Genomic DNA, 10,576 nt, shown 5'->3' on the forward strand with positions numbered 1-10,576 from the left:
TACCCTCCATTTGCAACCCTAGTTGTGAGTGCCTTTCTTCTTCTTCCTCCTTCCTCCTTTTCTCTTCCTTTCTTTCTTTTCTCTCTCCCCTCTGTGAGAGCATCTGGGAGAGGTCTTAATTAACGAGTAACCGATCTGTTAATGATTCATTCCTGCTGAGCTCCTAACGAGAACGGAGGCTGATGTCCGGGAGGAGGAGGAGGAGGAGAATGGGGAAGAGAAGGAGGAGGAGAGCAGGGGGCTGGCAGCCCCAACGAGCTGTTGATTAATACAGGGGCTGCTGGGCTGTGTCTCCTGAGTCCTGCATGGCGCCCTGCTGGGTTGACACATCCTCAGGCACACACACCTGTGATTCCTCCCAGTCAAGGACACGGTGACTGCCTTTGTTGTTCTGAGCATTAAAAAGAGCTCTCATTGCATTAGAAATAATCCTCCAGAGAGGCTTTCTGTGAGTGAATTCCAAAGCCATAAAACTATGGATTTTCAGCATTGTAGAAAATGCCTCATCAGTATTGGATCAAACATACTGTATGTATGCTACTGTCTAAAAGAAGAAGGAATGACAATGAGACTGTTCCCTAAAGAAGATAACTAAACATGCACACCGTGTCAGCCTCACATACAGGGCATACAGTATTTATCACTACACGTGGTTATTGTTAGGAGGGGTCAATAGGTCCCTCTTTTCTCCTCCTACTTCCTTCCATACTGTGATACTCAGAGGCAGATAGAAGGGAATCAAGAGAAGGCCAAGGTTCCAGTGTATTATCTTGAGCTGTAACACACTATATTATGATGTATTTATCTGTTCTCCACAAGAGTGTGACAATACAGACAGCTGGAGAAAGGCCTTCCATCACTCCTCTGTGTGTGAGTGACCCAAACGGTGTGTGTGTTCCTGCCCTGGTATCTAGATCCACTGTGTGGGCTGGGCACTGTGTCCTTGTCACTCTGTTCCATCAGAATCTCAGCTCCTAGTCGGAGCCCTGGCGACAGAGGACAGTATGACCTTCACAGAGACAGGGGTCAGATTAGAAACCCTATGCCGAAAGACAACCTTCAATTATGCAGCTAAGAGACAGGGACTAGTAAAGGAAATTGACTTGCATTAACATGCATTGACATTGTCAGTGAGTTTGTGTGCGTGCACCTGTCTGTGCGTGTATGTTCATGTTGAGTGGCGATGTGTGTCTGTGAGTGTGTACGTGAAGAGGTTGGTTGGGTGCTAGTGAGATATGTTTTTTCCTTAAAGATCAACAATCCCATGGGACTACTCTCTCTCCCTCTGACCTTTTGACATGGCTGTCCCTGCACCTGTCACCGTGGTGATCAGGGCATCAACATGGATTCCAATTACTGTCCAACACTGGCCATCAGGCTGGGATCAGTCACAGCTCATCAAAATCATCCTCTATAGTGGACAGGGGATGAAATAAGGTTTGGTTTAGTGGCCTATATCCCAGAAAAATATATGGGTTCTGAGGATCATTTTGGTCCTTTAACCTCTGTCGACTTTTCCAATGGATTTGTGCAATATTATAGGATCATTCTGTCATGCATGTACACAACTGTAAAGATTAAAGCTTAAACTGTGTTTAAGGCTGTTGCAAGAATGATCTGAAGCACAATAACCAAGGCTCTTCTCCCCTGATTGAACCCGATGGTCACTCTGACACAATAACCACACTACCAAGTGTGTAGAGAGAGGAAGAGGAGCCAGTGGTTCAATGAGGGGAGATGATATACGACCACGGGGAGGCAGTGGAGGCCCAGAGCAGGGGCACAGTCATTTTTTACTCTGCTGTCACAAATGTATGTTTAATGAGTGTGCACCCCTGACTCATCTGCACAGGAAAGGCTCTGTTCTTTTCTGTAGGGCCAGCCTGATCCTAATATTTTCTGAGAAGCAGCAGGGATGAACAGACCCAGACCCACATACTGTAATGGAAATAACCTTCAGCCTCCGCTCTATAGAAACATCCATCTGCCTGTGTCCTGGTTTTACTGCATAATTATTATACTTTTTGTTGTTGTTGTGAAGGGGAAAAAAAAATGTATTTTAGAATTCTTTCCAGAAATACCTTATTTACATAAAGTACCAATCAAAGGTTTGCACACACCTACTCATTCAAGTTTTTTTTGTTATGTTTACTATTTTCTACATTGTAGAATAAAAAATATATATATTTTCTATTTGATATTCTTCAAAGTAGCCACCCTTTTCCTTGATGACAGCTTTGTAGAGCTCTGAGACAGTATTGTGTCGAGGCACAGATCTGGGGAAAGGTACCAAAAAATGTCTGCAGCATTGAAGGTCCCCAAGAACACAGTGGCCTCCATCATTCTTTAATGGAAGAAGTTTGGAAACACCAAGACTCTTCCTAGAGCTGGCCGCCTGACCAAACTGAGCAATCAGGGGAGAAGAGCCTTGATCAGGTTGGTGACCAAGAACCCGATGGTCACTCTGACAGAGCTCCAGTTTTCCTCTGTGGAGATGGCAGAAACTTCCAGAAGGACAACCATCTCTGCAGCACTATACCAATCAGGCCTCTATGGTAGAGTGGCCAGATGGAAGCCACTCCTTAGTAAAAGGCACATGACAGCCCACTTGGAGTTTGACAAAAGGCACCTAAAAGACTAAAACCATGAGAAACAAGATTCTGTGGTTTGATGAAACCAAGATTTAATTATTTGGCCTGAATGCCAAGTGTCACGTCATGAGGAAACCTGGGAACATCTCTACGGTGAAGCATGGTGGTGGCAACATCATGCTGTGGAGATGTTTTTCAGTGACAGGGACTGGAAGACTAGTCAGGATTGAGGGAAAGATGAATGGAGCAAAGTACAGAGAGATCTTTGATGAAAACCTCATCCATAGCGCTCAGAACCTCAGACTGGGGCAAAGGTTCACCTTCCAACATGACAACAACCCTAAGCACACAGCCAATACAACAAAGGAATAGCTTTGGGACAAGTCTCTGAATTCTGCAGGATCCGCAGAGAAGAATGGGAGAAAGTCCCCAAATAGAGGTGTGCCAAGCTTATAGTGTCATACTCAAACAGACTCGAGGCTGTAATCGCTGCCAAAGGTGCTCCAACAAAGTACTGACTAAAGGGCCTGAATACTTATGCCCTATCTTTGGCTATGCCAGATTAAGTGATATGACATGTTATTCTATAAAATCCTTTCTCTGTAATTAATATCACCTGATGGAGCTAATCATGTAAATGTAATTAACTAGAAGGTCGGGGCACTACGAAATAATATTTATAGAGCAGTTATCTTCTAAATAAACTCTTAAAGACCTAGTAATATTTTACATCAATAGCAGTCAATATTAATCGTCACCTTATTTCAGTCTCATCTGAAAGTTGTAAATTCTTGCTTATCTTCACGAACCCTGGCTAACAAGTTGAATCAGCAATACAAAATTGGGATTAATTATATATTTACTAAATACCTAAATAATCACACAGAATTACATAAACACAGAATGAATCATACCTTGGTTACAAATTATGTCATAAAGGAAAATGTCCCTAGCGGACGGAACAGATATGACAGCTGGTTACACAAAAGAAAAGGGGCTGGGTTTGAGTGAAAGAGCGAGAAGACTGAAGAACAAAGGGAGAAGCGATGTCTCTATCGGGCCGCAGGCAGCTACTCTATCGTAAATACAGAATCTTATGCATTCTAAATTACCACTCATTTGGAAAAGGAAAATGCAATAAATATTTACTCTGAGCTGCGCTTCGGTAGGTTGGTCGTAGATGCTGGTCGTGTTGGCCAACAGAGATCTTTCTGTCCTCAGAAGAATGTCTCTGGTGGTAAATTGGATATGTTGTAGTAACGTCGTTGTGTAAATGGGATACTCTGTCTGTACTTTCCTAGCCCACGTTTGCAGCTGCTGTTGCTAACTCAATGGCTAGGAGGTATCACTTCTGTAGTGAATAAGAGTTCAAAGTTCATACCATTCGCAACCAAAGCTCACGCTGAGGTTGGATTCGTTCCATAGTTATTATCTGAACCCTTCTGACATAGGATCGTGGAAGTTTTTATTTTTATTTAAAAAAAAATTTTTTTTACCCCTTTTTCTCCCCAATTTCGTGGTATCCAATTGTTGTAGTAGCTACTATCTTGTCTCATCGCTACAACTCCCGTACGGGCTCGGGAGAGACGAAGGTTGAAGGTCATGCGTCCTCCGATACACAACCCAATCAGCCGCACTGCTTCTTAACACAGCGCGCGTCCAACCCGGAAGCCAGCCGCACCAATGTGTCGGAGGCTACACCGTGCACCCGGCAACCTTGGTTAGCGCGCACTGCGCCCGGCCCGCCACAGGAGTCGCTGGTGCGCGATGAGATAAGGACATCCCTACCGACCAAGCCCTCCCTAACCCGGACGACGCTAGGCCAATTGTGCGACGCCCCACGGACCTCCCGGTCGCGGCCAGTTACGACAGAGCCTGGACGCGAACCCAGGGACTCTGATAGTACAGCGCCCTTAACCACTGCGCCACCCGGGAGGCCCGGGACAGGAAGTTATATTGTCGTCAAGGCTTTATATAGGAAGGGAGAGTAGGGCGTGTTTCATAGTTTATAACCAATCTTCACGTGGGCCACTGAGTCGGGCCTAATTCACTCATGAAAACACAATTCTCACATTTTAGAAGCTAAAATCACATTTCATACCCTCACAAATAATTTAATATTCAAACAATTCCATGTGAATCTGTCGTTCTGCCCCTGAACAGGCACTTAACCCAATGTTTCTAGGCCGTCATTGAAAATAAGAATTTATTCTTAACTGACTTGCCTAGTAAAATAAAGGTAAAATTAAAATCTGATAACTATAATGTGTAGACTTTCCACTGTACTGTTTATGTCATCCTATCATTGATGAGAATGTCTCAGATGACAACCAAACTGACATCATATTCATTAAGTACCAACGCATATATTCAAGTGGTTGGATTACCAAAATATGGTTCATTTCCCCCCCAGCTTCTGATGTTCTCAGAATCTCTATATTAACCAAGAGATTTTCAATAGTCTATTGTTTTTCGTTTCTTTGCACACAGTGCATTCGGAAAGTATTCAGACACCTTTAATTCCTCACAGTCATAAATCCCCCCCCCCTTTTTTTCCTCTCTACCCTACTGATGTGAGGGTAGAGAGGGAAAAAAGGGGGGGGGGGAATTTATGACTGTCATAAACCCCCAGGCCAACGTCATGACACTTATGTACATTTGATATTTCCATGTATTTATTTTTATACGTTTGCAAAAATGTCTAAAAACATTATGGGGTATTGTGTGTAGGTTGAATAGGGAACAAAATGATTGAATCAATGTGGTTTAAATTAAAGGTGTCTGAATACTTTCCGAATGCACTGTGTGTAAAGAAACAAAAAACAATAGAGAAAAAATATTATAAGCATTATTTGTCCTGTCTGTCCCATTTTCCCTCTCCCTCCCCCTTCTTAGTAAGTGTGACCAATCGCTATTCTCCCCTCGCTCCTTTCCGCCCTCAGGTCATTCCTGTTTCTATCCACAATATAAGAGATATTATACTGAACAGAAATATTAACACAACATGCAACAATTTCAAATATTTTACTGAGTTACAGTTCATATAACGATATCAGTCAATTGAAATACAGTAATTAGGCCCTGATATATGGATTTCACATGACTTGGAATACATGCATCTGTTGGTCACAAATACCTTAAACAAAAAAACGTAGGGGCGTGGATCAGAAAACCATTTAGTATCTGGTGTGACCACCATGTGCCTCATGCAGCACAACACATCTCCTTCGCATAGAGTTGATCAGGCTGTTAATTATGGCCTGTGGGATGTGGTCCGACTCCTATTCAATGAAGACACACACACAGGTACAGCCACACATACACACACACACACACACTCTAAACACACGTACGTTGTAATATTGTTGTATGGTGGTATTATACATTATACATTTTGTAATGTGGATATTTAGTGGTGTAATATTGTTATATTATGTACTGTTTTATGTGTGATTGAAGTGCCTTAATGTGTTTGGACCCCAGGACCAACTTGGCAGCAGCTAATGTGGACCCTAATAAATACAAATACAAATAAATACAAATGGCTGTGCGAAGTTGCTGGATATTGGCGGGAACTGGAACACGCTGTTGTACACATTGATCCAGAGCTTTCCTAAACATGCTCAATGGGTGACAAGGCTGGTGAGTATGCAGGCCCTAAAAGAAATGGGACATTTTCAGCTTCCAGGAATTGTGCACAGATCCTTGCGACACGGGGCCGTGCATTATCATGCTGATGAATGGCACGACAAGGGGCCTCTGGATCTCGTCATGATATCTCTGTGCATTCAAATTGCCAACGATCAAATGTAATTGTGTTTGTTGTCTGTTGCTTATGCCTGCCCATACCATAACCCCACTGCCACCTTGGGGCACTCTGTTCACAACCTAGACATCAGCAAACCGCTCGTCCACACAACATCATACACATGGTCTGCGGCTGTGAGGCCGGTTGGATGTACTGCCAAATTTTCTGAAACAATTTTGGAGGCGGCTTATTGTAGAGAAATTAACACAAAATTCTCTGGCAACAGCTCTGGTGGACATGTTGCATTTATATTTTAGTTCAGTGTACTTACTGGTGAAGCAATTACTTTCAAAGGAATATTTTGCACCTAGTAGCCCATGTTGTGGACCTTATTATACGAATAAATATTCAAAAGACAAGTAACAAAAAACAAAATACACCAGATAGAAATGTACAGTTATATCTTTATTGAATTAAAAATGTAATTGTGTGCAATCTATGTTTAGCTGGTACAAAAAGGGACAAAGAGGATTCAGGGGGAATGGAGAATAAGAAAGAAGGATGGAAAGAGGGTGGTACAGAGAGAGAGAGAGAAAGATGCAGAGAGTAGCCTGCTGATTTCCTGGTGGTGGAAAACCCTGGAGCATGCTGCTGACACTTTACTAATGTGCTGGAGGAGAGGACAGGGAGGAACACGAAGGAATACATTTACTAGGCTGTGCCTGTGCCTCGGAGGGATGGAGAGAGAAGGAGAGAGGTGGGGCCGGGGGAGAGAAGAGGTGGCAGGAGAAAGGGGGAAGGGATGCCTGCCCGTGCCTTACATACATTTCACCAATTTGCCACTTATTCTTGGGTAAATTAAGGAAACCATACTGTCAATCCTCACCTCATTTCACCATGATTAATGCACAGGTTACATGCACATTAATGCATTATACAGATGACTGCACTTTACATTTGGACTGTTCTATTTGTTGGTGTCAAACCAGAACTATCTATGACCTCCTGAGGATGAAGACCAGCATCACCAGATAGGTGCATTCCCTTATGTAATGTATATGACAACTAGTGATCATATGATACAAATACAACAATTGGTTTTAGAACCATACAATCAGGCAGACTTGCCCATTCAGGATAACTCACAGCATAACAGCATATTACAATTTCAGTCATGTAGACTGAGGAAGCACTCTTCCTCTGTATGCCATTGTATGTCTGAACCATGCATTGATGATTGAGAAATGGTAGTCAAATCAAATCAAATCAAATTGTATTTGTCACATACACATGGTTAGTAGATGTTAATGCGAGTGTAGCAAAATGCTTGTGCTTCTAGTTCCGACAATGCAGTAATAACAAGTAATCTAACTAACAACTCCAAAACTACTCTCTTGTACACAGTGTAAGGGGATAAAGAATATGTACATAAGGATATATGAATGAGTGATGGTACAGAGCAGCATAGGCAAGATACAGTAGATGGTATTGAGTACAGTATATACATATGAGATGAGTATGTAAACAAAGTGGCATAGTTAAAGTGGCTAGTGATACATGTATTACATGAGAATACAGTCGATGATATAGAGTACAGTATATACGTATTCATATGAGATGAATAATGTAGGGTAAGTAACATTATATAAGGTAGCATTGTTTAAAGTGGCTAGTGATATATTTACATCATTTCCCATTAATTCCCATTATTAAAGTGGCTTGAGTTGAGTCAGTGTCAGTGTGTTGGCAGCAGCCACTCAATGTTAGTGGTGGCTGTTTAACAGTCTGATGGCCTTGAGATAGAAGCTGTTTTTCAGTCTCTCGGTCCCAGCTTTGATGCACCTGTACTGACCTCGCCTTCTGGATGATAGCGGGGTGAACAGGCAGTGGCTCGGGTGGTTGATGTCCTTGATGATCTTTATGGCCTTCCTGTGACATCGGGTGGTGTAGGTGTCCTGGAGGGCAGGTAGTTTGCCCTCGGTGATGCGTTGTGCAGACCTCACTACCCTCTGGAGAGCCTTACGGTTGAGGGCGGAGCAGTTGCCGTACCAGGCGGTGATACAGCCCGCCAGGATGCTCTCGATTGTGCATCTGTAGAAGTTTGTGAGTGCTTTTGGTGACAAGCCAAATTTCTTCAGCCTCCTGAGGTTGAAGAGGCGCTGCTGCGCCTTCTTCACGATGCTGTCTGTGTGAGTGGACCAATTCAGTTTGTCTGTGATGTGTATGCCGAGGAACTTAAAACTTGCTACCCTCTCCACTACTGTTCCATCGATGTGGATAGGGGGGTGTTCCCTCTGCTGTTTCCTGAAGTCCACAATCATCTCCTTAGTTTTGTTGACGTTGAGTGTGAGGTTATTTTCCTGACACCACACTCCGAGGGCCCTCACCTCCTCCCTGTAGGCCGTCTCGTCGTTGTTGGTAATCAAGCCTACCACTGTTGTGTCGTCCGCAAACTTGATGATTGAGTTGGAGGCGTGCGTGGCCACGCAGTCGTGGGTGAACAGGGAGTACAGGAGAGGGCTCAGAACGCACCCTTGTGGGGCCCCAATGTTGAGGATCAGCTGGGGGGAGATGTTGTTGCCTACCCTCACCACCTGGGGGCGGCCCGTCAGGAAGTCCAGTACCCAGTTGCACAGGGCGGGGTCGAGACCCAGGGTCTCGAGCTTGATGACGAGCTTGGAGGGTACTATGGTGTTGAATGCCGAGCTGTAGTCGATGAACAGCATTCTCACATAGGTATTCCTCTTGTCCAGATGGGTTAGGGCAGTGTGCAGTGTGGTTGAGATTGCATCGTCTGTGGACCTATTTGGGCGGTAAGCAAATTGGAGTGGGTCTAGGGTGTCAGGTAGGGTGGAGGTGATATGGTCCTTGACTAGTCTCTCAAAGCACTTCATGATGACGGAAGTGAGTGCTACGGGGCGGTAGTCGTTTAGCTCAGTTACCTTAGCTTTCTTGGGAACAGGAACAATGGTGGCCCTCTTGCAGCATGTGGGAACAGCAGACTGGTATAGGGATTGATTGAATATGTCCGTAAACACACCGGCCAGCTGGTCTGCGCATGCTCTGAGGGCGCGGCTGGGGATGCCGTTTGGGCCTGCAGCCTTGCGAGGGTTAACACGTTTAAATGTCTTACTCACCTCGGCTGCAGTGAAGGAGAGACCGCATGTTTTCATTGCAGGCCGTGTCAGTGGCACTGTATTGTCCTCAAAGCGGGCAAAAAAGTTATTTAGTCTGCCTGGGAGCAGGACATCCTGGTCCGTGACTGGGCTGGATTTCTTCCTGTAGTCCGTGATTGACTGTAGACCCTGCCACATGCCTCTTGTGTCTGAGCCGTTGAATTGAGATTCTACTTTGTCTCTGTACTGACGCTTAGCTTGTTTGATAGCCTTGCGGAGGGAATAGCTGCACTGTTTGTATTCGGTCATGTTACCAGACACCTTGCCCTGATTAAAAGCAGTGGTTCGCGCTTTCAGTTTCACGCGAATGCTGCCAACAATCCACGGTTTCTGGTTAGGGAATGTTTTCATCGTTGCTATGGGAACGACATCTTCAACGCACATTCTAATGAACTCGCACACCGAATCAGCGTATTCGTCAATGTTGTTGTCTGACGCAATACGAAACATGTCCCAGTCCACGTGATGGAAGCAGTCTTGGAGTGTGGAGTCAGCTTGGTCGGACCAGCGTTGGACAGACCTCAGCGTGGGAGCCTCTTGTTTTAGTTTCTGTCTGTAGGCAGGGATCAACAAAATGGAGTCGTGGTCAGCTTTTCCGACAGGGGGGTCAGTCACTTCCTCAGCATAAAACTCCAGATCCTTCATCCATTCAGTCCATAATGAGAGGTGAGTCCTTCAGATTGATCTTTTCATGTTGAGGAGTGAGATCGGAGGGGATTCACCCCCCTCTCAGTTTGTCCATTTACTCTAGTCAGTGAGTCATTGAGTACAGTTAGTGACTGATTGAGTCCAGTGCGTGTCAGTGTTACTGCAGTCCTCTGAGACCTGTTTGTCTAAGGGATGACAACTCCTCTATGCCAGGAAATGTCACCATTAGATGTCAGGAGCGGCTATATGAACAGAAGAAGAGGTCACATGCTGTCTCTGCCCTGTTGTGTGTGGGGGCCAGGGGCCTATTTAGGCACAGAGCTGGGGACCACACAGGAGGGGGGGGGGCAGTCTAATATGCTGGCATCTCGTTGTGACTGGTTGTCTGCCTTCCTGGCCAATGGTAGTCGATG

The sequence above is a fragment of the Oncorhynchus mykiss genome, chromosome 17 (assembly GCF_013265735.2).
Source record: "Oncorhynchus mykiss isolate Arlee chromosome 17, USDA_OmykA_1.1, whole genome shotgun sequence".
NCBI classification, from domain to species: Eukaryota; Metazoa; Chordata; class Actinopteri; order Salmoniformes; family Salmonidae; genus Oncorhynchus; species Oncorhynchus mykiss.